Source organism: Psammomys obesus, unplaced genomic scaffold, assembly GCF_907164565.1.
Source record: "Psammomys obesus unplaced genomic scaffold, mPsaObe1.curated_primary_1811, whole genome shotgun sequence".
Taxonomy (NCBI): Eukaryota; Metazoa; Chordata; class Mammalia; order Rodentia; family Muridae; genus Psammomys; species Psammomys obesus.
In genome coordinates this window covers 31,670,551-31,698,302 of record NW_026585644.1, presented here as the reverse complement: position 1 = coordinate 31,698,302, position 27,752 = coordinate 31,670,551, and the positions used below count along the sequence as shown (strand labels likewise).

General features: G+C 50.3%; 1 protein-coding gene across 2 annotated transcripts in view; it reads right to left on the bottom strand.

The window, feature by feature from the left end:
• Positions 1-27,752, bottom strand: part of Klhl29 (kelch like family member 29) — a 293,822-nt gene that overhangs the window by 30,242 nt on the left and 235,828 nt on the right. The gene's annotated exons all lie outside the window — the stretch shown is intronic.

The following is a 27,752-nucleotide window of genomic DNA, read 5'->3' as shown; positions in this document are numbered from 1 at the left end:
CTCTTACTTTTAGTAACAGCTTCATCATCCCGACATATTCCCACCCTCCGAGTTTATGCCCCACACTTACTGCTCTTTTGACCAAGTCATTTACTATACTTAGGGTCTCCCAAGGTGAGAGCCTCAGCTTTATGCAGCCTCCTCTAGGGATTCTCACAGAGTCCCCTCAGTCACACCAAGCTTTGCCATCTCCTGTGGTCCCATGAGACTTTCTTGGTGCCTCAGTATCAGGTAGAGATTGTTGGCTGCCTGCCTCTGTCCAGAGGACTCCATTATCTACCTGTCTCCGCTCTAGGCTGTGATCTTAATGGCTTAACTCTGTACACACACACACACACACACACACACACACACACACACACACACACAAAAAAAAAAAAAAAGGTGGGTTACAGAACACATGGGGAAGTGTGGGAAGCGGTCAGAATGTCCTTAAATGTGATTCAGCGGAACTAGTAGGACTTTGTAGAAGCAGATGGCCAGGTTGTAGAAGCAAAGTCCCCTCTAAGCCTAGGAGATATCAGTGCTAACAACACAGCAGCGGTAGCCCCACAGTGTGGTTGAAGTGTCATTGCCAAAGCACTGCCCCATTCACGACTTAGATCTTTGGGAAGAGACTGAATTGTTCTCTTCAGTTCCAGTTGTTTAGAAGAACCCCAAATGACCTTTGTAGGAAGGACCAACTACCTCGGCTGATGTGCACTGGCTAGAGAGGAGCCGTCCTTTTAACACTTCAGGTTCTAGCAGTCTAGATGCTAACGTTTACCCAAGTCTAATCCAACAACCAGTTCCACGCATCAACATATCATGCCCGGAGGGATCAGGGTGGGAGTTCTTCCTTTGAGAGGGAATTAGGGGAGGGAAAGCATGGAGTGTTGACTCACTTTTCTGTTGCTATGATAGAATACTCCTGCCAACAGCTTTTCTGAGGGGATATTAATGCATCATGGTGGACAAGGCATGATGGTAGGAGTGTGACGAAAAGATGGCAGACAGGAAGCAGACTGGTCACATTTCATCCTCAGAGGAAGCAGACAGTGAGACAGAACAGGAAGTGTGGCCAGGCTATACAGAATTAAAGACCATCTCCAGTGACAGACTTCCTCCAGCAAAGTTCTACCTCCTGAAGTTTCCCCATGCTATTCTCAAAATGCATCACCCACTCTGGAGCACATGTTCAAACACACAAGCTTATGGGAGACCTTTCTCATTCAAACATCCACAAATGTCATGACCCAGATCCAACCAAAGGAACCTGGCCATGGTGGTTTCCCCCATAGGGTGGTGAGGTAGGACCTTGGCTGAGCAAGGAAGGCTCCTGGGTAATCCTTAAGGCTGCAATCAGAGGAAGTGCCTAGCTAGGTCAGCCTTCACTAAAGATGCCTTCTATGTCTCTGTCCCTCCCTTCCTTCTTCTCTCCTATCCCTCCCTCCCTCCCTGCCTCTTTCCCCTTCTTCTCTTAGTTTTTCAAGACAGGGATTTTCTGTGTAGCCCTAGCTTTCCTGGAACACACTCTGTAGACCAGGCTGGTCTTGAACTCACAGATCTGCTGACCTCTGCCTCCTGAGTGCTGGGAGGCATGCACTACCACCGCCTGGCTTAAGATGCTTTCATTTGACTCCTTTTTCTGCTTGGAGGCTGAGCAGGTGATACTCTGAGATGAGAGGAGGAAAACATCAAATGAAGGTTCTGTGTTGAGAAACATATGAAGGCAGCTAAAGTTTGGGAGAAGCTGGATGAGAAGTGAGGTCAAAAATAGGGGTGTGGAGGAGTCTACAGAGGAGGGGTGGAACTCTGGGGTGACCCCCTGGAGTGTGGAGAACTGCAGTGCAATGGACTGAAAGGTGAGCAAATCAGGACCCTGGGAGGCTATGAGGGGACTGAAAACCTGCATGCAGAGTGTGGAAGGACCAAGTGGGAGACTGAGGCAGAGGGGCTAGTAGCATCCAGAGGGCATTTAGGAAGTAGGGAGTCCCTGTAATCCTCACACGACCTAAGAATACAACATGGTAGCAAAGGAGGGTGGTGTCTTGAAGGACATAGGCCCTAATGACAAAGGGAGGGTGAGGCTCAGATACGGTCCCAGGGGTTAAGTGAAATGGTGGTGGGGACCTCACCCTTGTGCTATCATAAATGCTCTTGTCTTCATGAAACTTTTTGGCCTGCAGTGTATTAACTCAGAGGTTATACTTCTTTCCCACTGGATAGTTCTTCATGGGGAGGGACTGGAGTTAAGAGGTCGTGACAGTTATTTGGGGCCAAGACAAAGAGCCAAGTTCAGAACCTTGGAGAGCTACACATACCCAGTACTGCAGGCAGAAAGTAGGTGAGGTGGTTAGGGAGCAGCAGCCTGGGACAATCTAAGTCACCCAGGGCTGTGGAAGAGACTGGGGGACTCACAGCTCCATCAGGGGCTGGCTGAGACCCTGAGTCCCAGGAACTTGCGGTGGCACAAGTACCCTGTGGTGTATTCATGAAACATGTCTCCTGTGTGCTGGAGGTAGTGGGTGTGTGGCAGGGGCGTGTGTGAATGAATGAGCAGGCACGCAGCCCTGGGGCAGTGTAAGGAATACACTGGCATAACTACGCTAACAGGGACAGGCACTGAGCAGGGGAGGAGACAGCTGGTTCTGCCTGAGGGACCCAGGGGGGCAGCATGGGGGGGTGTGTGTGCTTGTCTAGGGAAGACTCATAGGGAAGCAAAGCAGAAGCACCTGAGGTGGCTGAGGTGCAAGCTGGGAAGGCTCCAAGGTTTGGAAGGGGCCATGCTATCCCATGAGACACTGAGCTCATTGGTGACTTCTATGTGTAGGTGACCCAGGGCAGGGAGGGAGTGAAGGTGTAGCTGCTGCTTATGTCAGATGGAGAATTAAGCGGACACGAGGTGGACGAAGCTAAAGCTGAGTGCTACAGCCTTCGCTTAGCATACACACACTGATGCTTAGATCTGAACTGACTCATTGTGGCCAGAGGTGCATTCATGGGGTCTGCACTCATGGGCTAGGTCCTGGAGTTTCTATCATGAAAATGTCTGTTTATGCCACTGTGGTGTCCCCAAAGGGCTGGCACTATGGTTGATCTGGCTCTGTGGCCTCCATTTTTGCTCTAATCCCCAGCTCAACTCCTGAGCTGCAAGCCAATGCCTTCCCTGTGATTTTGTCAGAGCTGGATTCTGTGGCTGGCATCCCAGGCTCCTGACTGCAGACATGCCAGTCATTAATGCTACTTACAGCAAGGTCTATGGATGCTGGCAGAACACAGGTATGCCAATGGATGTGTGCAGTTACAGGGGATGGGAGGCTTAGGTTGGCCTTCAAAGTGGAGCTTACTATGGGTAGAAGAGAGGAGACTTTCTTAGTGACCTGCATGTGCAAGGCCCACGGCCATATATTACTGTATTCCAAGCATGGGCAGTTGGCAAAGGGGGCAGTAAGAAATGAGGCTAATGGCGCAGGTTAACATCCACAGGAAAGATGAAATAAGCTGTGTTAAGGAATCTATAAATCTTTAAATTTTAAATGTGTGTATGTGTGTGTATGTATACATACATACATGAGTGTAGGTGCCTAATGAGTCCAAAGAGTGTGCCAGATCTTCTGCAGCTGGAGGTACAGGTGGTTGTGAACCACCAAACTTTTGGGTGCTGGGAACTGAACTCGGGTCCTCTGCAAGAGCAACAAACACTCTTAACCACTAAGCTACCTTTACAGCCCCAAGAACCCATAGATCTTAAGCTTAGGGACGGAATTAAGAAAAGTTACATAGATGGCCTTGGGCACAGATATTTGGGGTACATGTCTGGAGAGATGGAGCACCTTCCAGTAGTGGCTGCTGCCAGCAACACAAGAGAGCTGTAAGGAAGAGGCCTCTTGGGGAAGCAGAGTCAGAGGGCTTCCAGATTTGGTATAGAGTTTGGCCCCAGGGGGTTGAGGAGGTCATTACTGTCTCCTTCTCTGTCAAGTATAAACGTCTGTTTCCAAAGCACAGTGGGGAGTTGGCACAGCCACCACATCCTCCAGGACAGACAGCCCCTGGGTGGAGACAATGGGCTTCTGACTCAGAGCTGAAAGCAGGCCCTCATGCCTCCTCATCACTGGTCCCTCTGCCAGGGCACAGTGGCTAGTCAGAAACTCCGAGTGAGAGCTCTGCTTCCTGCTTCGTGTCCCTGAGCTCCTCAGTCATTGTTAAAAAAACACATCCTGGCCCCCTTTCTAACCCAAGGCCTCGGTCCCATCACCTGCCAGACTCCTGGCTTCCGACATGGCTGTATGTGGGGTATTGAGAAGGGGACTGCTCATGATGCAGACCTCAAGGTAGGTTGGGAATAGACGAATGACAAAGAGCTGGATAGGAAAACAATATCCTTATCTGAGGTACAAATAGTCCAACAAGCAGGGACCCAGCCTCAGAGTTTAAATTCTCATGCTGTGTTATTTTGTTAGATTCATTTTGGGGGGAACTAGTTCTTCGAAGACCTGGTCAGTTGGGTTTGGGAAAGATAGTCACCTATTCCAGTAACAGGACAGCTGTCAAGATAGCTCAGAGATTGGGTGGGGGCAGGTAGAGGAGAGACAGAAGAAAAAGGGAATCCTTCCACGGGTCTCTTCCATCTGCTTTAGTCCAACTCATTATTTGCAAAGCATTCTGACAACCACCATCCCAGCAAATAAATCAATAGTTTTAAAGGATTTGCAAGAATTATTGAACTGGAGCAGGGAGTACAATCAGTTCAAGTACCCAAATAAACAGGGAAATGAAACAGAAACCCTGGATGCCAGGGGCTAATGGCAACTCCAGATGCTGTGGAGGGGGAACTCACAGCAGCCCCGAAAACTGGGGTTAGGAGGTGGGAGGGGGAGAGTGTGTGTGCGCTTGTGTGTGGTGGAGGCACAAGGACCTTTTCCTGCCCATCGCTGTCCTCCACAGTCTCCCAGGGGACTGTCTATCCCTGGTTCTCCATCCGGGTCCACCTCCCTTGCCCTCTGTGTGCAGGTTAGGTCTGGGAACCATATCCACCTCTTGCCCTTTCAGGTCTTTTGTATCATACAAGTCATGTCCATTGTCATCTGAGGAAAATTAGGGGATCCTAACAAGCATAAAAAAGAAAGTGGGGTTGTGCCTCCAGCGGGTTAGGCCCTGTAGAGAGAGGAGGTCAGGCACTAGCCAGTGGGACAGCACAGTGGCAGGTGATGACCTGGAGCTTCATCTGTCTGGGAACGGCTCTCAACTCACAGCTGGTGTGCCAGCTCACCCAGCCCACCCATCATACCCACCCAGCTACAGCCCACAGTGTGTGTGTGTGTGTGTGTGTGTGTGTGTGTGTGTTTAAATTAGGTAATGAGGTACCTGGGGTTGGAAGGATCAACCAGGGGCTATATTGACACTCCCTCACTCTCCCAGATTTGGCTGTGACTTTCCCCAATGTCTTCTATCAGTCCCTTCTTCCATCCACTTCTGTCTTTTGGGCAAGCGCTGGTGGATTTAAAAAAGTGCTGACTTTCACTCTGTATCTGTAACCACTGATCTCCAAAGCCACTCTGGACAAAGCTACAGACGCTGTGCCCCACGTGACAACGTGCAGTCAAGGACCTCCAGCACAAGCAGGGAGGCCTATTTGGGCACACAGCCTGTGCTTTTGGACCCTCTGGATCAATTTCTTTAGCCTGGTACTGTTTCCTGTTCTATCAGCCAAGTATAGGATTTAATCATAGCTCTTTCTGCCCAGGTCATCTTTCTGTAGGTCTCTAGCTTGGCTGTTGGCTTTTCCTGGGAAGCTGAACTTACCAAAGCCTATACTAAATTCACAGACCTACCTTTTACAAATGCACGGGGTATAGTTACTGAGTAGTTGGCACCCTGTGTCAGTGGGCCCGGGCTTGTACACATGCCTAGGAGCAATGCCTCTCTCTAGGGTAGGCTAGGCGAATAGTAGCCACATTGGACCCTGGCCGCTGGGCCTCAGCTAGCTGAGGGTGGGCAGAGTGGGCATGTAGTAGAGGGCACCACCCCTACTCAGACCCAAATGCTGGAAAGACAAGCCAGGGTTCAGACAGCAACAGGTCACATAGTGCTTGTAGAGCATCACTGTGAGCGGGGCCCATGGGAGGAGGAGACACAGAAGTGGTCCATGACACGGGGAGTGGAGGAGGCAGACAGTGCTCGCACAAACATGGCACAAGATGGACCTGGGCATCAGATTTACCTGGAAACTTGAAAAATGACTGATGCTGGGTGTGGTGGTCCACGCCTTTAATCCCAGAACATGGGAGGTGGAGGCAGGAGCATCTCTCTGAGTTTGAGACCGGCCTGGTCTACATAGCAAGTTCCAGGTCAGCTAGGAACTTGTGTCAAGAGAGAAAGAGAAAGAGAAAGAGAGAAAAGTTCACTCTGTAGGTTCTGAGTGAACTTAGGCACTCTAATTTCTTACAAAATATTCTTTAAAATGAGCATGGGTGTGTGTGCATGTGTGAAGGCCCAAGGTCCATTGATACCCAGCCTCTTACTTGATTGCTCTCTACCTTATATATTGAAAGAGAGCCCCCTCCCCCAAACCCAGAGCTCAGCATTTGGCTAGTTTGGCTAGCCAGCCTGCTTAGAGGAGTCCCTGTCTCCATCTCCCTTACTCGGGGATCATTGGAGGGGTGCTATGCCCATCTGGACTTTTACGTGAGTCCTGTGGATCTGAACTCTGGTCCTCAGTTTTTCAAGGCAAGTGCGTTACCCCCCTCACCATTTCCCCAGCCCTAGCACAGGCTTCCTGAGAGCTCTCAGGAGATTCCACTGTACAATGAAAGCAGAACCTCCGGTTTCACAGCCATGAACTGCTGTTGGCTTTGCCTTTTTATTTTTACTCCTCAAGTGTCCAGATCGGCTCTCAGAGTGCCAAGACATTTACTGGAAAAAAATAAAATAAAATTAAGGAATGACAGCTCGACAGCTCCAAGAGCCAGCAATTCATGCAAATGAATGCAAATAAGCACACACTTTCATACATATGTTTATGCAAATATTCTTGTGGTCCTGCAAATCACTCACCTGCCTGCAAGCGGCCACCTACAATTTCTTGGTGAGAACCCCAGGCAGGGGGCCCGGGTTAATGACAAGTAGTATCATAACCTCCCGGGATGACATCTCTATTAGCAATCTTACCTCATAAGTCCTAGAGAACGGCACTGAGCTGAACTCTGTCCACATCTCCCCCGGGCCCCACCACTCATCCCAGACTGCAGGTGAGGGAAGGCTCATGAGCAGCTGCCTGATGGACACACCCAGGCTACCAGGGCCGTGGGCAGAGAAAGCAGTTATTGCAGGTTCACGGGTGTCTGGAAACTGCTGTGGGGACAAGGACTGGTTGGCTTTAGCTCAGTGCCCGTCTGGGTGGGCTGGCATATGGCAAGGCACTCATCCTGCTTAGACAGTGTGCGCCCCACTCCCATACCCTACAGCTCATTTGTCCCAGCAGGAGACGCATTTCAGAAGAAAACACTGTCCAGTCGAGATCACAGATTGGGTGCCCTGCTGCATATCTATGTCTCCATCAAGCTTACCGAGGTGGCACACGTCTGCACGTACCCCTGGTGCTGCCTGAGGTGTGTCTGTGTGCTGGGGGGGGGAGCTGGGCAAGTGGGGAGAGTTTTGAGTGAATCTAAAGCTACCCTGAGTGCTGTGTTCTGGTGTTTGAGGGTGCTAGATCAGCCTGCTTTGCACAGCTCTGGAATGTCGCTCGCACTCAAGTTCTTATTGTCCCAGATGCCCCATCTGGGAGGTGGATGCCACAAGCATTTGGAAAGGCTTCAGGACATTGCAAGGTAAGGTTCCCGAAGGCTGGGTCTGGCTTGTCTCCTGTTGACTAACATGCCTCACCTCCTTCTTAACTCTCCTGTGACTGCACATACAATGTGGGGAGGAAGAGGTATGGCCTGACTCCATTCTAGCATTCATCTTGAGGAAGGAGGGAAGGGCAGACAGGCCGCAGTGCTTGTGTTGGGGAGAGGCAGAGAACTTCCAGCCCATTTAGCCTGGATAGGATCTCTGTAACTATTGCCTCAGTAGAAACCAGAACTCAGTTCAGAATTCACGTATAATTCTGAAGTCAGCAAAGACCTGTTCCAGCAACCTCGCTGGACCTCTGTGATACCTACTCATCCAAGCCCTAACAGCCCCTGTGTGTTTGAATGAGAATGGCCTTGTGGCATTGTTGGAGGAAGTATGTCACCGGAGGCAGGCTTTAAGGTCTCAGAAGCTCAAGCCAAGCCTAGTGTGTCTTACTCTCTTCCTGCTTCCTGCCCCAATCTCCATGTAGAACTCTCAGCTACATCTCCAGTACCATGCCTGCCCGCATGCCACCTTAATGGTAGACAAACCTCTGAAAGGGTACACCAGCCCCAATTAAATGTTTTTCTTCATAGGAGTTTCCATGGTCATGGTATCTCTTCACAGCAATAGAGACCCTGACTAAGATACCCCATGCTTCTAGAGCAGAAGGAGGTTCCACCATACTGGGTTGGAAGACAGCTCAGCCTTGCTAACATCACAGGTCATTCATTCTCAGTTCTTGTCTCAACATTTTCCATGAAGAAGGCAGCTTTTACACACAGTTACCTTCCAGAGGAGCAGCTGGATCCAGCTCTGCCACAAGGCAGTTGCCCAGCCTCTGGGAGGGCCAATGCCTCCAAGGGTACTGTCTCCCTCCTCTTCACTTCTCTGGCTGGCTTAAACCCAGTTTCAAAGGGTAATTCTACCCTTTAATTATTTCTGGCTGACCCTTCACCTCTTCAGCTCCTCTGGGCTGTTGAGGAGATTGGCTGCCTCTAGTTACACAGCTGCTGACTGATAAGGTCCCTCCTCTGGAGGGGAAGGGGAGTCCTCACTTCCAGAGCCTGCATGCTGGTTAGCTGGGGGCTCTCCCGGTGGGCCTGAAGTATGACTTGACCTCACCCACCTGTAGAACAAAGGCAGGCAGGCTCTGGGGAGAGCTCAGAGCCCTGGGTCAACTTCTGCAGTTAACATAGTCACCATGCTGACAACAAAGACACTCAATGAGGCCACCTTAGCCCAGAACCCCTAGGCTCGTCATTTGTGGGGGACTACTGTTGAAAGTTCAGATGAGTCCAAACCTTAGAAACCTTAAGAACAGAACAAGGTACAGAATCTATACCTAGGGCCCAGAACTTAAAATTCTGAGTTCCATGATCACGGAGAGAACAAGGCTTGACACAGCCTAGTCCCGGAGGCTGGCCTCCTGATTTAAAACCTGGGAGCTCAGACCTCCCGTAGCAGTCTGGAGAATCCTCTCAGCCCCACAGTGCTATGACGCTCCCGTCCCTGCCTCCAGTTCTCTGACTGGCACCTGACAGTGTGCAGGGTATTAATTATGGTCAAAGCTTTTCAACATGCAATAAAATGCCTTTTAAAACATTCCGATGGGAGGTAATTAACTCTATTAAGTGGCATTATGGATCGTCCTATCTGTTGCTTTCATAAACATAGTTGTAGGCGGAATGTTTTATTGTGGGCATAAAAATGTCCCGCATTACAATGCATAAGCACATATTGATGTTGTATTTTTTTTTACTGCGGTGCCGCCCCAATCCCCAACCACTCCGAAAAGAAACTACACGTCTTAATAATTTATGCTCCAAGTTTTAACCAGGATTATCAATGGCAGCTTTTGAGCTTTCTCTTTTGGCAACACAATAGATCATAGTAAAAATGCACCGACAAGCGATGTGTCCGTTTGATTTTTTCCACCTGAATCAGCAGCCCAAATTCCAGACACAGCAGTTTAGGGCAAGCCGCACGCTGAAGAATTTAAGTCTAAGCATTTAATCTGTTCTTTCCATAAATTTCTGCTGCTTGTGCTTTATAATGATTCTACCAGAGGAAGTTTATTTATATCGAAGATTCCCAGCATCAGCACATTGAGAACACAACGCAATCGCTCAGTCAATAGCTTACAGCCATGTATAATATCACTCCGGAAATCAAAAGCCCATTTGAAGAAGAGAAGGCTCAGATTAAAGTCACTTTAAGACATCAATAACTTGGACTGGCTGAGGAGAAGATATAAATATCCGGCGTGCGCATATGCAAATAGGAACTCGCAGACGCGCTACCTCCGCACGCGCGGGAACCTCCCGGTGGGGACTTGCCCCACGTGACGGCGGCGCCTGGGGGCGGGGTGGGCGGTGCCTCGCTGTCACCCAGGAGGAGCCGACGGCACGCCCGTCCTGTATACTGCGCCTGCGCGACCCGCGGACCGCAGCTTAGGCTGGCAGAGGGCAGGGCTCCGGTGTGGAAAGACCCAATGAAGGAAAAAGGCCACCCAGAATGGCACGTGCGTCATGCAACCGGAGCGTTCATCTGTCTGCTAGACCTAGAAGAGCCTGTCCTAGAATGCACGTTTTCTTTCTGTATCTCCGTGGGAGACTAGTCATTATCTTAGCACCCTTATCCCCAGGGGGGAGAGGTAACCCTAAGGTTTGTAGGAAAACAAAGCTTTCAGAGGAAAGAACTTGTCCAGACCTCGCAGCGAGTGAGCCTCAGAATCAGGATCAAGCCGTGCTCACTAAAAATTAAGCTTTTAAACGACTGCCTTTTGCTGTTTCATTTGCTCATTGTGGAGACTCAGGTCCTTAGGGCAGGGCAGATGCAGTAGGAAAGTTTAGGGTTCACTTGTGAATACGAAGCCTGCAGTCTGAAGAGCACAGGGGAGAGAGAGAGAGAGAGAGAGAGAGAGAGAGAGAGAGAGAGAGAGAGAGAAGAGAAGAGAAGAGGGAAGGAAGGAAGGAAGGAAGGAAGGAAGGAAGGAAGGAAAAGAGGGGTGCTGTAGCCGGTCAGGGTCATGGATAGATTGGCTTGCAGGCTGGCTGGCGGGACCCGCAGGGGTGGGGTGGGGGAAGAAGGGAATCTCTGAGAAGAGGCAATGTAAGCCCTTTGGAGCCAGCCAGGGCGGGCTAGGCTCTACCTTTGAGTTGCAGAGGGGATGTTAGGCTTTAGGGAGGAGGGGAGGGCACTATTCGCTGGGAGGGGCTAGTGGAGCCCCAGTGACGCCTGGTGAACCATCACCCTGTACTAGAAGTGTCCAAGGCCTTAGCAGCCCAGGCCTTATCTTGTCTACAGCCTCTACTATCGCCCTGATGTGGCTCTGCACAGGGCAGGGATCCATGCAGGGGGTAGGGGGGGAGTAGACTGGCCAAAAAAGGAAACTTGAAAGAAGTTATGAAAACCTGCAGAAACTGACGACTGCAAAGCAGATTTCCTGAGGGTGATTTTTGCCCAGGTGCTTTAGCCTAGTAGCTACCTCTGCTTCTGTGGGTAGTTCGGATCACCTTCCTCCAGCCATACGTTCCCTCCTTCCCTCGTGTGTGCGCTCACGCATTCAACAAGCTGTGTGCCAACGCTGGGAATACAGCACGGAACAAAGCAGATGGGAAGTCTGCTTTGGAGTGGACTTCTCACTCCAGGATATCTGGTGATCCACAAAATGGGCCTTTCTTCTCTAGGGCTGGGCAGCTCCACTAGTTCAGGAGGGCTGGGTGGTGACTGGGGGTGGGGGGCGGTTAGGAGTGGCGGTGTCTTTACTCAGGCATTGGCTGCATCTAGACCCAGAGCTCTGGGCAGATGGCTTATAAGAGCCTCAGGGGGCTCTGACTTTTCATGGCCTCTCTTCTCCCAGCAGTCAAAGCTCCCCAGAACTAGGGTTAATGGAGTACCTGTATTCCTCGCTGTGTAAGGCCATTTTCTGTTGAAATGACCTCCTCATACGCTCCTGTCCCATCCTCTAGTGCTCCCAGCCATGTCCCACCTGTAGCATGGCAGAGCCAGTAAGGAAGGTGCAGCAGCAGCCTGGCTAACAGTCTCTGGAGAGTCTCTCGAGTGTCTGAACCTTCTGTCAGAGCTTCTCTCATTGCCTTGAGTGAGTAAGAGATGCTTGCATGGTGCCTCTGATTGGTCCCAGTTGACGGGGGCTTCCACTGCCACCTGCCCTGCTAGTTAGATTCACAGAGTTCTGGTGGCTCCTAAGTTGAGTGCTGGGGTGTGATTCTCTGGACCTCTCTCCGTTTCTGGCTATGAGGACCAGCTCTTGCTGGTTCACTGTGAAACGTCTGACTTCCCAGGCTTCTCTGAAAAGCATGGATTTCCTACAGTGTCCTACAGAGATTTCTGGGTGAAGCTGCAGGGGGTCCTGCAGTTGGAGAACTCTGAGGATACCATCTACTCCCCCACAAAGGGCGGGCTGCTGCCACTGGACTGTGGGCGAACATCTGTGTCAGTCAGCAGAGATGAGGAAAGTGAAAGCCAGGTAGAGTCGGCCAGAGTGATCTCTCTGGTAGCTTGAGAGGAACACCACCCCATGCTCCCAGTTGGGGTGCTCACTGATGAGACCCTGCTTCCAGACTCTCTCTCCAGGAGTCTCTGTTGGGAGAAAATGGCTGGCAAAGGAATCGGGCCCACCGCAGACGGGCATTTGGCCTGGAAGGGTTCTGTGTGGGGTTCAGGGAGGCAGGATGAGGGAATAGTGGGAGTGTTATCTTGAGCAAGAACGGTGACTGTCCCACAGAGGTCATAAGGGTGGAGGTCCCAATGGTGGAGAAGGCAGAAGCCGTGAGTGGCTGGCCAAGAGGATCTCTGGAGGGCTTGAGTGGAGGACAGCCTGATCAGACTCTCTAAGGAAAGACTGCAGTGTGCAGAGTGAAGAGTGGCCAGGAAGCGGCAGAAGGGAAGCTGGGAGCATGGAGGGGCTGACCACAGTGGGAGGAAGGCCAGGGTGCAGGAGGCTGGTCAGTGAACTGAGTTGAAGGGCTGCATATGGAAGAGGTTAATGGGCCAGGTGTCCTCATGAGGGATTGGGGTTCTTCAGGGCAGCCACTCTGGGCTTTTATGAGGGTATCTATCAATCAAAGCCTACTTCTCAGGCATGGAGTCATGCACCTTTGTGGTATCACATGGGACAAAGGCCATGACGAACACCTCCATAACCACTCCTGGAACCAGACTTTGAGGCGATAAGGTGAATCCAAGGTAAAGAATGCTCCGTGTCCCATTTCTACTCTGTCCCCAACTGGTTGGATAAACATAGGATAGTAATGTCATGTTTCTGAGCCACAGCTTCATCTCTAGATGGGGATGACAACAGTCCCCAGTTCACAGATGTAAAGATTAAATTGATCAGTGTGTATAATGAGCTTGGAAGAGCATTCTGGAGGGGAATAGCCTCCATAGCCCCACCCACCCACCCCAGGCTGCAGCTCAGAGGTCAGTCAAGTCACACAAGGTACAAGCACAGGAGGCATAATTCACCTCAGAGTCCTCATGGGTTTCTTGAGTTACCCTCAGTTTTCTGGTAGGTGGCAGGCAAGGGTCTTGAGAAAAGGGTACCTTTTTACATATCACGTAAAGTTGCTAAATTGGCCAATGGCGGGGGTGTTCTAAAGTCATTCACAGTTGGGTGGGAGAGACAGACATGAAAATAGACTGTCAAGATGCTCTGCTATGGAGGAAGGGTGGAGTCTGCACGTGTCCCCGAGGGTTAGCTGAGGAGAAGGCCCGTTCTCCTATGCCGAGCCTGCTGCCTTGGAATTCCCACCAGAAAACAGTGTTACAGAAACTCCCCAACTGGTGTCTCTCAGGAGGGAAACCTTGCTCTCAGACCCTCCAATAGTCCCCAGTCGGAGACAGACGGGGCCGCAGCCCTGAGAGGCGCAAGTCTCTTCGCTCAGGTTATCAGCGTGGAGCCCTTCTCTGTGTGTTCAGTTCCCCGTGGAAATGGCAGGCGCTGAATACAAAATGTATATCCCTATCTCCGTGCACCACACTTCCTGCCTGAGCTGTGACTCCCGACCAGCTCATGATTTACCTCATGCGATCTGTTGGCTGTCAGGAGGCTCCCAGCTCCTGAGGCAGCCCCCTCCCCTGGAGGGAGGTGCAGAGGTCAGTGTACCTAAAGGGAGGACAGGACAGCCTGTGCTGAGCACATGCAGGGGGGAGGAGGATAGAAGACTTCTGTGAATTTCACAGGGTTGGGCTCCTCCCCCTCTGAGGCCTGCTCCCTCATCAGCAGTCAGTGTGGAGGCTAGATCTTGTCACTCCAGCCTGGGCAGGATGCAGTGGGGGAAGGGGGGAGGGGCTCCATCACAATCAACAGAGGGAGCCCTGGAAAATGAAATGGTTAGGTTTGTGCTGGTCTAGGTTGGGAACACAGGGTTCTCAGTGGGAGCAAGCCTGGCAGAGGAGGCTGATGGTTGAAGGACAGGTAGGAAGGAGAGCTGTGGAGCGGAGAGAGGTGAGAGGGTAAGAGGCCAGACAAAAAGGGTGTGATGGGTTCAGATGGCATAGAGTCTAGGCTTGGGGCTACCCACTATCAGACAGCTGAGAGGTCAAGGGAGAAACACATCCTCACCTGCTCCTGCGTCCCTTTTTGGAGTCCGGAAAGCCCAAGGAAAAGGATGCTGGGTGACCAACTAGCCTCCTCCGGTAACTGTGATCCAATGGGGGAGGAGGAGACACTGTCCTCCTCCTGAGGCTGTGCTTTTAGTCTCCGGGGAGCACCGCCTAGGGGAGGAGATACTGCCCAGGCCTCCAGCTTTGCACCAAGTTCCCCTGGAAGGAGTCTCAAGCCTCCCTGCCAAGGAGGACCCAGGGATTTTTTTCTACTCTGCTGAGCTCCCGCAAAGATATCAGCACATGGTTAATCTTCCTTTCGCTCAGAAATGCAGAGTAATTTGCCCGAATGGGGATCTCTGCATATTTATACTAATGTCTGTGTTTAAAGCTTATGAGACAGGGAATTGCTGAGAGATGTCCATTAGCAATATATACAGACTGCAATTATTCCTTTATGGTGTGTGGTTTGACTGCAGAATATTTTATTTCTATGGAAGTAGTAGGCTTTGCCTACTGTGTTTTCTTATGTGCCGGAAGAAATCAATAAGCACAGAAAAGAACTGAAAAGAGGCAAGAATAAAAGGAATGTGACCTTTTAGGATTCCCAGAGCCTTGAATACACTATGCCAGGAACTGCCTTTGTCCTCAGAATCTAAATGTGAGTAAGTGCTCAAGTGGGTAGAATCTGGAACTTTTTAGATGTGGACAAAAACCTATGCACCTTCCCTAGGACAAGACAAAGCTGTTAATTCACAGGGCCAGGAGGAGCCAGCAGGGATGTCCTGCCAGAGACCAGCAGGACAAGAGAACAAGGCATGTCTTCAGAGGAATCCACTTCTGACCTCCATTCTCATCCCCATGTCAGAAGGAGGTTTTCATCAGAAATAAAGGAGACCCCAGATCCAGGCCCACAGAACCAAAGCTTCTTGGAATCTGCAGGTTACTGCAGAAAGCACAGTTTTTCTTGATGTGGAGAGCTCGGGGTCCAGGGGATAGCATTCTAGATATAGTCTAGAATTCATGAGCAGGAACACCAGGGTAGGGGTGGGATTTAGGGCTCCTCTTCATAAAGGTTCTGGCCAGGAATCTGTTGCGAGATTCTATCTCTCAGAAGTTCATATTCTTGGTAAGTTTCATCTCTGTTAACCATCCTGTACCTCCGCCCTTACCTAGTTAGTCGGCCTTTCTGGATTTAATAGGGCTTTTTGTTTTTCTGTCTTTTGTTAGATAGGTTCTCTTAAGGTCACTCACGCTGCTCTTGAACTCCGTGATTCTTCTGCCTCAGCCTCTGAAGCACTACTATTACTGGTGTGGTACTCCTATGTCTGGCTTCCTATGACTTTTTTGTATCTTCTGCTAGAGGGCATAAGACAGACAAACCCCAAGCAGGCTTCACACACTTTTGGGCCCTTTCTACACTATGGAAGTCACCAGCAGTTAGCCACTCAGGAGAGTCACTCAGATCGAGAAGCTCCCAGGGCCTAAAACTCCAAACTGTGGAGGGACATCTGACTGTGTACACTAGCAAACTGCCAGGGACTTTGTTTCTGTCCTCCCCTGGGACTGCCACACCTCACAGTCCTTCCCTTTTCCCTTCCGTCATGTCTCACGGTTCCCCCCACCTGTCATCTGCTCCAGGGTCTCTTCGATGCTGGAACATGTGGGAATCTCCACTGGACCCCAGGTGGCCTCCTTCTGGTCAGCATCTGTCGCCACACGTTCCCGAGCAAGCTGGCCTTCAAGTGTGGGCCCGATTTCCTCGGCGGGAAAGTGCTATTCTTTTCTGGTTCCAAAATAGTTTCTTGGAGTTGACGCTGACTTCTCACTTGCCTTCTTGTGCAGCGATCTCTTCCAAGAGGCACTGGGGTCCAGAAGAAGGACAGATGGCCCCCTTCTTTTTATAACGCGGCCAGTCTTTTGAAGTGAAGAGCTATAAACACAAGTTTGTCTTCAGCAGATGTTCTGTGGGCACAACAAGTGCCACTTTGCATTCTTAAGCAACTGTGAATGGTGGTAAGTGGGGAGGAGCCGGAAATGGGGCGTTCGGTGCATGTTCAGGGCGGCCCTGGGGCCATTGTGTTGTGTCCCATGCAGGCTGCAGCCAAGCTCGAGTCTCTCTCCAGCCAGTTCCTTATACTCATGCAGCCCAGGGATTGCCTATAGTGGGTCCACTGTGCGGTGGCCAGGTCTGCAGCGCTGGCTGTGGGACTGCATTCTTCAGCGTCCTCCAGCTACATGGATCAGCCAGCCCAGACATTCATCAAGCAGGTGTCCAACCCCTAGGACTGTAAAGAGCTGAATGGAAGACTCTGCTGAGGACATGAATGGCTGGCCAGACATGGCATCTGTTGAGCTTCACAGAAGTTGAAGGGTGTGCTAAATGTCGGCAGGAAGCCAATTCCTATAGCTCTGCATTGGTGGCTCCTCATCCATTGGTGACAGAGACATGAGGCGTCAATAACGACTTCTAAATGGATGTGCTGCTGTTTAGTAGATTTCAAGACTTTCATTCACTTAAGAGGGCATAAGCTCAATTAATAGACCTCATTAACTTCAAAGATGTATCATCTTTGCTCAGAACTGGCTCCTTCATAGGATGACTGGGTCCATTAACTTTATTGCATTAGTAATACTTTGAGTAAGGCGTGGGAGATGTAGCAACAGGAAAGAATTCCCAGGGCCGCATGCTTCCCAAGCTACAGTGGCTTGTGTGGCCAGTGCTCTGTGGGCAGCTTCCTCAAATAGCCTAGTGCCCTCTATGGACTGACTTTGGGAATCCCATGCATTTATCTTATTCATCTATCTATCCATCCATGAGCAAAGAGTCTGTGAGTCACATGATGCTAGGATATAGAAAGCAGTCTCCATGGGGCTTATCCATCTTTAGCCCTGGAGACAACACAACAGGGACCTACAGGTATGGTACGGTAGGAAGGCCACAGTCACTGGCTGTCTACTCTGATGCCACCAATCCCTGTGTATCTGCCTTATCTGAACCTTCGTTCTTCACCTAGGAATCGTCCCAAATGGGACAACTGCAAGGAATACAGAATACAGAGTAGATAAGTAATAGACGTACAGTGATAGGTAAATGCACGACAGCTCTTGTATCTGTTACTCATCCTTCTGGAAGACAAGGTTACACCTTCCAGCTAAAACCACATCTTGTCTGTGGTGGTAGTTCCTGACCATAGTTTAAGGCAGCCTTCATTTCCTTGATTGGTATCATTACTAGAAAGACCTAGTGGGGAGGTCACATTTCTACTTATCACTTTGTGGGACCAGTGACACTACACTGGAAAACTTGAAGGTCATGAACGTCCTCATGCGGAACGAAGACCTGGGTCTGGAGAGACGGCTCAGCAGTTAAGAGCACTTGCAGTCCAATCCAAAGAGGAGAGATTCAGATTCCAGGCCTGCATATAAATGGGGTATGGTCTGTAACCCCAGCAGAGAGAGGGTAAGACAGAATGATTTCTGTGCTTGCTGGCCATTAGCCTAGCCAAATAAACTCAAGCTCCCGGCTCAATGAGAGACTGTGTCTCAAAGGCATAAGGTGGAGAACATAGAGGATGATCCTCCGGCTCCACATCTCCACAAGTGTGTGGACCTACCATGTGCTTGTACGCAACACACACAACTGTAGTCACACAACTCTCTCTCACACACACAAAGGACAAAAATATAGGAATTATTTCTGGATGAATAGTAATTTCTAGAATGTGCCTGTTCAAATGGCTATGGGGATCAGAGCCTTCAGAATTACCACAAGATGACCGCCAAATCCAGGGGTTTCTAAGGTCCTGGGTCTCAGATTTGAATAGGTAGTAAGGCATCTTGCGCCCCCGAGACTGGCTCCTGAAGGTGCTCTGGGCAATAACGGATGAGCTTGGTATTCTTGATAGGGTGAGGCCCCATGTCCCTGAGTTAGAGTTTGCCTAGGTCATCCTTCCCTCTCTTTTTAGGGCAAGTGTCCCCCCTAGCGATATGTGCAAGGCCATTACTGATCTAGTCCATGTGGCCCCATATAGGATGTGGCCTTGGGTGAGAGCATAGACCTGCCTGTGGGAATACATGGCTCTTGTGGTGTGCATGGGTCTGTCCCTGATGCAGGTCACAGGCATGCCACCGTGCTGCCATCTGTACGAGGAGGAAAACCTTCCAGGATGGACGATTCCCAGCAGCAGCGGAAGTGACTGTCCAGGCCACCCAGGCAATGGGCGTGGCTTCCCTGGGAACCTTCTAGTGCATGCCTGGGCATGATGTGATGCCTTTAACTTCACTTCCCCTGCCTGTGAAATGAAGCACTTTTGCTAAATGATGGCTCAGGTAATACCTTCCCCTGCTATCCACTCCGGTGGCCATGGGGAGAGGGTTGCAAAGGATGAATGGCTTGTTGTTAGAAGAAGATTCCTACTTGAACAGAGGCAGACAGGTAGCTTTTCAGAGAGCAGATCTGGGACAGGGTTGGAATAGGGGGAGCAGGTTGCACTGAGACACACTCAGCCCAAATGATTTAAAGAAGAACAATTTTAGAATCTTGTTGGATAGTTTAACTTGAGGCAAGAAAAAAAAAAGTAAGTGCATGGCAAGTGTGCTGTGTTGAGGAGCCACGCTTCCATTTGCCAGTTAGATGGATTTAAAGACTATTATGGCCAGGTATGATGGCACATCCCTTTAGCCCCAGCACTTAGGATGCAGAGGCAGGAGGATCTTCATGAGTTCCGGGAGATCGAAATCTACATCTTATATAAAAATAAAGTAAGACAACAAAATTCTCAGAAAACAAAGACTATTACAGACTGACTTGACTCCCTTCAAAACCATACCCAAATACCCACATACAAATGCAGTCACCTTGTGGGTGATGGGCCTTTAAGGAGGTTATAAGGGTTATCCAGTAGGGGTGACACCCTTTTAAGAAAAAGACACATCACAGACACACCTCCACTGAACAAAGACCCTCCAAAGACACAACATCGAGGAGAGAGGCAGCAGGAGACAGTGACCCTGCCTGCACTCTGCCTTTGATTCCCAGTCTTGGCAGCCGTGAAGCCACCCCATCTATGGTGACAGCTGCCCCAGTAGGGCTGACTGTCATGAAACTGACTCTGGCAAAACTGGTGAAAACAGGTATGCATTGGCCTTTTCTGTAGGCTGCATCTGAGGCATTGGGCAAAAAAGAGTGTAAAGTCATTTCGCAAAGAGGAGGGGCCAGGAGGCGGTTCACAGGGCTCTGCCAGGTTGTCCACCATGGTGCTGGGGGGACTAAGAGAGTAAAGACAATCTGCTCAGCCATGCACTGAAACTCTTGTACTTCTCTCTGAGGTAGGTCTCTCCCTCTCTCTCTCTCTCACACACACACAAACACTCACACCACTTTTTTTTTTTTTCCTTTTATAGACGAGATACACCAAGAAAACAGGCATGACAACTATTTCAATAAATGGCAACCTTTTGGCCATGTTTTTCTTCAAGCAATTTACACGATGTTTTGTGTTCCTGAAATACTACACTTGTATTATTTTTACCTTTAACACTCCTAGAATAGCGAGTGTGCTCCTGAACGGAAGGTAATTTCAACCGAATCGCTTCTCATTGAACTGGTTTTCTTCCATGCTCTCTCCAGTTCTGCTTCACGATGTGGTATAGCGTTTATCCTGCCCTCCCCCATCCCGCCAGGGCAGGCAGCGGGCAGCGCACACTCTATCTAGACATCATGCTCGGAAGCCGCCCTAGTCTCGGCAGAGGAAAATCCCGGAACCAGCCCTGACGCTTCATGCCTTTACAGGTATCATCCGCCAGCAGGTGAAGCCTGTTCAGATAATGGGTAGGCAACTAGGAACTTTGCCACCGAGCCTCTGTCACAGCAGGAGAGAGCTTTTGGACTCCTGGTGTGTTCCTGACTTCCCTTTCAGGGATTAGTGGCGGCTAGGAGTCTCACACCCAGGTCAAGGTCTACGATCAAAGAAACTTTCACCTTCTAAGGCCATGAAGGCCTGGAGATGGACAGGCGTTTGCCGCACGGTACTGCCTACCCAACACTGTCTGACTGAGGTGGGGAGGGCAGCCTTAAGGAGCCTGTGTGTATATTCAGGCTTTGAGTGCCCGGTGCTCCGAGAAACAGACATCCTGAAAATCACTAGGCAACCCAGTCTCAAATCAGGATGGCTTTCTTGGTGGACCACTTGGCAGTAGGGGAGGTAGTACTGGTTCCAGCAGTACTACTCTGTGCATGCGTGACTGTGTGCTTGTGTGTGTGGGCGGGCGTGTGTGTATGTGTATGATTCTGTGATTGACAGATCCTGGATCATCAGTTCTGTATCAGGTTCTTCCATCAAACTTTCTTCCATTCATCTACCTTCCTGCCTCCTGCCTCCTGCCTCCCCTTACGGTCTTCCCCGCTAGTGCCTTTTTGCTTCCTGGCCTCCACGGTTCTCATTGCCACTTCCTTCCTGTTTCCTTCGGTGGAGTGCAGCCTCCCCTACGGCCAAGCCCTAACTTTCTCTGAAGGCCTGTTCCCATGTCTGGAGCCCTTCGGATCACCCAGGGCCTCCTGCTTGGTAGAAGCGGAGATTGTGTGGGGCAGGGAGCCAGCATGCTGCCCATGCCTTTTTCGTTTGGCTTACGGGAGAAGACACGTCTGGACTCTGCACAGAGCTGGTGTCTCGGAACACGGATGAGTTGCTCAGTAAATACCCAGTGGAGCATCAGGGAGGAAGATGGCATGACCGCAGCAATCCCATGGCCCTCCGAGTGTCACTGACCTAGTAGTGTGTAGCTAGGTCATTCTGCTGTTGCCTGCTCCTGAGTGATGACAGGGCTTACTTGGGTCGGGGCAGCTGGTGTCGGTGCCATGTGGTAAAAGGCCTGAAAACGCCTCCTCCTTTAGTTCCCTCTCAGTCCTACAAGCATTTTGACTCCTCTAGCCATGCCCTGCAGGTGGGTGGGCAGGATCTCTGAGATTGAGGATGCTAAGGACATATATTAGAGGCTGAATGTCAGTATGTTTTCCCAGCAGCATGAGAAAGTCCGGAGCTCTCTACCTGCCTGTGCCCGGTTGAGCAGGTGGGTGTGAGGCTGGGTCACCTCCTGCTAGGAGGATGACACTGTCTCTGGGTGGTCTGTCCGCCTTCACTGCAATCTGCTGCTCGCAAGTTTCACTCACAGCCAAATGATCTGTTAACCAAACTGTTAAGCCCCAGACCACTCTCCAGTTAATGAGGAACAAAGCCCCGAGGACAGTGCCCTGGGAAGGCAGGGAGGGCTTCACCATGGGCTGGGGCGGGTTTCTGTCTAGTGAAGAGAAAATATCTTGTGGGTGTGGACAAAACTTTGAGTTCCACAGGCTGAGCCACAGCTGCCTCCTGGAAGAAGGTGTGCGGGCACTGTGGGCAGAATGGGAGGGCCTACCGGGTAGAGTGAGGGTGATGGGATTGGCTTCGGAGTCGAAAGCAGAGGAGGCCAACTGCCTTCCTCCCTTAGGAGTCTTTAAGACTTAGAGGAGCCAGGGCAGGTGACATTATTGTGAGTCTACTATGCACCAGGCACTGTGCCTAGACTTCATGTTATCTAATCCTTCCAGCTGGTTACAGAACTGGAAACTGAGGTAGAGTCCCATTTCTCAGCACAAGTTTGCTGGGTTAGTGTGTGGAGGGATTGGGAAACCTATACACGCAGCCTATCCGGGATCCTGACGGTTGTTGCTGCCAGCCATATATGCCTGACCAAATCACCCTGCCTTGGCCAGTTGATCTATGGAATCAGACAACTCTAGTTGTTTAATCTAGTGCTGCATCCATGGATGTGGACCCTAGTCTTGCCTTCGTGACCTTAGCTCCCTGCTATCAAGATGAAGGTCACAGTATGCTGATCTCCCGTGAGGCTATAGAGAAGGAACCCCTTCCCCCAAAGATGAACAGCCCTTGGACTTAGGGGAAAGGTGCCAGCAATAGGCTGGTTTCTTCTGGTTGTTATGGCAATGGTGGAGGACTGTAACATGTTACAATGGGAGAAAGCAATTTTCTGCCATTCAAAGGGGGCCCTTGGGAGCCAGGCCTTCAGACATCGTGATGTTAACATGCTCTTCTAAGACTCTGGAAGGCAAGCTGGTCTTTGATTCGTCACATTAACCTAAACTCCTAAAATGCCCTGGATGCTGAAAGGTGGTACTGATGGAGAGAGAGACCACACACACTTCTATAGTGACTATACCGGGCACTGTGCTAAGGACTGCAAATAAAACAAGACAATCCTCGTGGCAATGGATACGAAGCGGCTCTGCCATTATTGTTTTAAAGATGAGGAAACTGGGGCAGAATTTCAGATCCCATTACGCTCTGGGGCAGAGGGCATTGTGTGGAGGCGCCCGGGCGTAGGCCGACTTTTAGTGTGGGACAGGCATGAGGACTGCAGAGTGACTTCCCTGAGAGATTTCTGCACTGATACCTGAGGGTACCAACTGCTTCTGCCAAACAAAGACAGGTTGCAGAGAGCCCTGGCTTTGCGCCTTCATCCATCAAACACGCCTTTCACTCTAGATGCGGAGGTCTGTTTTGGCTATTGGGCTAGAATGGGGTTCCAGTGAAGGCCTTACCCAACCCAGCATGGAGGCTCACAGTCTGTCTGAGGAGGGAAGAACAGGCAAACTGCCTATAAGGTGAATGAGTCAAGGCATGGGGCATGCCTCAGATAGAGAATGGAAGCTCAGCCTGTGCACAGAATAGAGAGAACCCGAGAACTCAGCCTGTGGGTAGAATCTCGAAGGGTGACATGCCAGGCAAGTGGGTGTCAGGGGCTTAGGCATCACACCATGGGTGGCCACCAGACACCAGAACAACTGGGACCTTTGGAGACATTTGCAGGCGGCATGGCAGGACAAAGCTCTGCATTGTAAAACGACCACCCTGGCAGAATTTTGGAGCTTGCGCTCAGGGGACACTCTTGGGGCCAGTCAAGTGGTGGCTCTGAGTTTGAACCCTGGATGGACTCAGGGTGGCAGTTCTGGGACGGCGACCCAGGGAGTGCTGGCCTGCGTCGGGGTAACTGAAGCGGGAGCAGTGTGTGGGTAGCTTTGTCATTCATTTCAGTTCCTTCCGGGGCATTTATGAGGTGCCAGGGAGAACGGTGTGCTCTGGGTGTGGGGCGAGGAGGAACGAGATGTACGAATGAGATATAACTTAGTCCCATGACTAAGGAAACTGGTGCACAGTCTCCCAACCTCTGCCAGAAAGCAACTCATGTCATCTCTCAGGAAGCGGCTGGACCACGAGGCTGTGAGCCTTGTTAGCCCTGCATGGGCTTGCCTGCTGCTGAGCTCCAGGACACTGGGCTCAGTGATAGTGTGCAGGCAAGGGGTGAGGATGGCCACACCCACAATCCCCAGTGGCCCTCTCTTGGACTCCAGTATATATTGTCTATACACCTTATATATATTTATGTTTGGTTTTTGCGTGGCAGGGTCTCACTCTGTAGCCCAGGCTGAGCTGAAACGGAACTCACAATGTAGCTAAGTTTGGCCTCAAACTCATACTGGTCTTCCTGCCTCAGTTGTCCTGAATGATAGGCATGAACAACCACATTCAAGTAACACTCCCAAGGGAAGGGAAGGGATATCAGAGAGATCTGGAGGCTTACTGTAGTCATGCTATTCCCCACGCCTCAGCTTATCCTAAGATACTGTCTTTGCTGCTGCTAGAGTTGAAGCAGCTGTGGCTCATGCACGCTGCAGTTCCAAGGATGGACAGAGCTTCTTGGGCTGGAGGTCTAGGGTTAGGGATGGAGGAGAGAAACTGGAACCACAGACAGAAGTGGAACCATTCATGCATCATGTAGCTCCTCGTTCCCGAAGCCAAACTCTGCAGATGGCTCATCCTGGTCCCTATGTGATGCCTAGGACAGTGTTTATACCAGAACAGACACGTTCCCCTCTGGAAGAAAGGGAACAGGTACTGTTAGCTCTTTTCTCCCCAGACACTGAGGCAGAAAGCAAGACAGCCTTTCTGCAGCTCCCCTCTGGACCCAGGGTCTGGGGGTTTTAGAAACCTCCAACCTTGGTCTAAGCTACCAATAATTCCTGGTTAAAGATGGCAGAAATCACCTTGTCCCTCGCCTGCACCTCTGTGATGATCTCCTAGAGATCTCTCGGGACAGGGTTATTAGACATCAGGTTTCACAGAGGCCTGAGTTTGGCTGTATTTCTCCCACAGGATCAGCCCAGGGGTCCACCCCCATCTAATGACAAGACAAACACACCGGGTCTTTTATAAAGACTCAAATGGAAATAATTCCATTTTCCTCCCTTATCACTTTGCACACATGAAATCTATTTTTAATTACCTTTCAATATATAATCTAAAAAAAAAAAAATCCACAGCTTGCTCCCACCCTCAAATTGTTCTTAGAGAAAGAAAGATTTATCTTGTAAGTTTCTTAAGAAAATCTATATGTGCTCAATGCATTTAAATAACACTCATTAAAGCAAACCGCAGGCATGCTGGCTTCCCTAGTCACAGATGAGAGACAGTCGCTTGACCTACTGCAAATCAAAAGGCATTTTGCACACCACCTTTCTTTTTTCAATTGGTTAAGTTTTAAATTAAAGTCCTAACGCCCTTTTTGGGAAGGCGGACTAATAGAGCCTCAACTGAAGATTTCGTGCAGTCGATCGGAAGATAATTACAAGAAACAAAATGTGAAATTTTAAATCAGGGCACTAATGAAGTCTAAAAATACCAGTGGCCCATCCCTCCGGCTGGCAAGACCCGTTCTTCATGGAGGGGATCTCTCTGCATAATTACTCAACCCCACGAGAGGCCAGGTTGTCTCATCAAACAATGGTGAGGCAAAAATCATAGGACCATAATGAGCTAGAGAGTGCACAGTGGATCTTATTATAATGCCGGCAAGGTTTCAAGCAGAGACTAGGGGGAAAAGAAAATTCTTTTCTCTTTCTTTCGTTTCCTTTTTTTTTTTTTTTAAGTGAAGTTCTGATTTGTGTTGATATACCATCATGTGGTGCCTCCTGTTCCTGCCTGGAGCCAGCTGTCTGTCATTTAGGAGCGTGAAATCAATTGGGTTTTAGGGCTGTAAAAAAAAAAAAAATCCCTGGGGGGCAAAAATTAAAAGTGACCCAAATCTAAACCCACGTGGTGGCTGTTGGGATTATGACTCTTCATGGCAAGCTACAAAGATTTGGTTTCAAAATTTGGGTTTCCCTTTTTTCCCCCTTTAAATGTAGTTGTTTGACATTAGACCTGACAGATAAATTATAGCTCCAGCAATAAAGGCTTTCAAGATTAGAAATGAAAGGAGAATAGAACCCCCCCAGGCTTGGGCGTCCAGCATCTGTGGGTGTGTAGTCCCTTAGGTGTGGAGTTCACAAATACAAGGGGATGTGCCGGGTGGCGAGGGCCCTAAATGGACGTGTGAGTTAATGTAATCTGGAGAAATAGCTGGTCTGGTGAACACCAATGGGAGGCAGTGTGCCGGGCAGGTCACCCATGCACCCTGGCTGGAGGACCCCAAAGGCTCCTGCAAGATGGGCACGATGAACTTTCTGAGCTCAGCTTCCCGCCTCTCGCTCAGACCCTGCCTATCCTGTGGGGACTGGTATAGCAAATGGCATGGGAGGGCTCCCCTTGTCCTTTTCTACCTGGAGGGCTTGGGGCCACAGGCGTCAGGTCACACTCTGTGGTCTTCTATAGTTGTCTTAGGAGTGACACTGACCCAACATTCCCAGCCGCCTCACCTTACCTCTGTCTCCCCATGTCTTGGGTAAGGGTGTTTGAGATACCCCGCTCCTAGCAACTTTCAGAGAGATGGATCCCAGCTCAGTGTCCAGCCCTAGACCAGGGAACTCGAGGGACAGCAGAGCTGGTTCCGTCCTGTACAGAACAGTTCCTTTTATCTGGACATACGTCTGGAACTTGAAAAGCTAGTGAGACCTTTCTATTGGCCTTAGCAGGCCTCTCACTATGAGGACACTGAAGCTGCCTAGGGCTTCTAGCTTTGGGATAGCCTTGGACAGCTGGGACCCCATAGATGCTTGTGTCAGGGCCAATGGCTCATAAAGTGCGAGTGACGGTTTGTGGTGTGTGTGTGTGTGTGTGTGTGTGTGTGTGTATGTGCATGTGTGCGCTTTTGTTATTTCAGGTTGTTCTCTCTCTCTCTCTCTCTCTCTCTCTCTCTCAAAGACAGGGGTTGCTAAACCATAACAGTTCAAAGAAGAAATCAATTTAGTTTCTTTCGATAAAAAAATAAATTTTAAACAAAGCAAGAGCTTACCAGATTTTAGATGTAATTTTCTATAATTTTGTCATTTAAAACTAGTACTGATTTCCCAAACAAAGGCAGTCAGGGCTCACACAGGTACGGAATGAAACCCCACAGGGAGCTAGACACGGGCTCTGTGGCTGGGGTGCTCAGCAAGACCGGAGAATGGCTCAGAAGGATGGTAACAAATGTCTGGAGAGCACTGGGCAGAGAGTGGTTAATTGCTAAGAGGCAGGGACCCTCGAGATGGACTTTCACGGGTTCTGAGGCTAGTTGTGTACACTCTCTAGCGCCACCTACTGGCTCTTTTGAAGGAGGCATGGCTAACCCAGCAGCCTAGAGTGCTTGACAGAGACCCTCTTGCCTCCTCCTGTCCCTGTGCTGCCTAGCTCGGGCTGGGGCCTGATAACCTTCCTTCTTCACATCTCAGGATCAGGACCTGGGCCTGTCTGGGGATGTCTCTGCATTAGGGAAAGGCAAATCTAAGACAGATAGTCTCAAAGCTTTGTCCTGGTCCTGGCTCTCCCGTCCTGCTCAGACACCATGAGGAAAACATAATGTCCTGTGCCCTGCTGCTCAGGCTGGAGCTTGTGCTGAGAACCATGTTGCTGTGTGCTCCCTTCCCCAGCTTCTGTTCCCAAGGAACTACCTATGAGATCTTGTAAGGAAATGCCCCTGGGACTGGGGGCTGAAGGCCAGTCCAGAGCTGGCCCGTCAGTCCTTAAAATCCAAAACCTCAGGTGGTTCAGGATGGTAGGAACATGCCTGGACCCTGGTCCTGCTCTTGTCAATAGCTTGGTGGAGAAGGCTCCTTCCGATAGGCACAGGCAGATAGTGTTTTGAATGTCTTTGTGGATGGAAAGTGGTAAAAGGCTCGATGGACTGCTCTAGTGGCCTTCAAGAGGAGTGAGTGGCTCTTGCCCTGGTCTGGGAGTCAGGGGTGAGCACGGCCTGGGCTCTGGACTTTCAGGCATCCTCTTCCTTCCTTCTTCTTCTTCTCATCTTTTTTTCTCTTGCTCTGTGAATCCTGCTGTTGCTTGTCTCAACCTCCACACTGGCTTTCTGCCTGACTTCCCCTGACTAAATAGGGAATT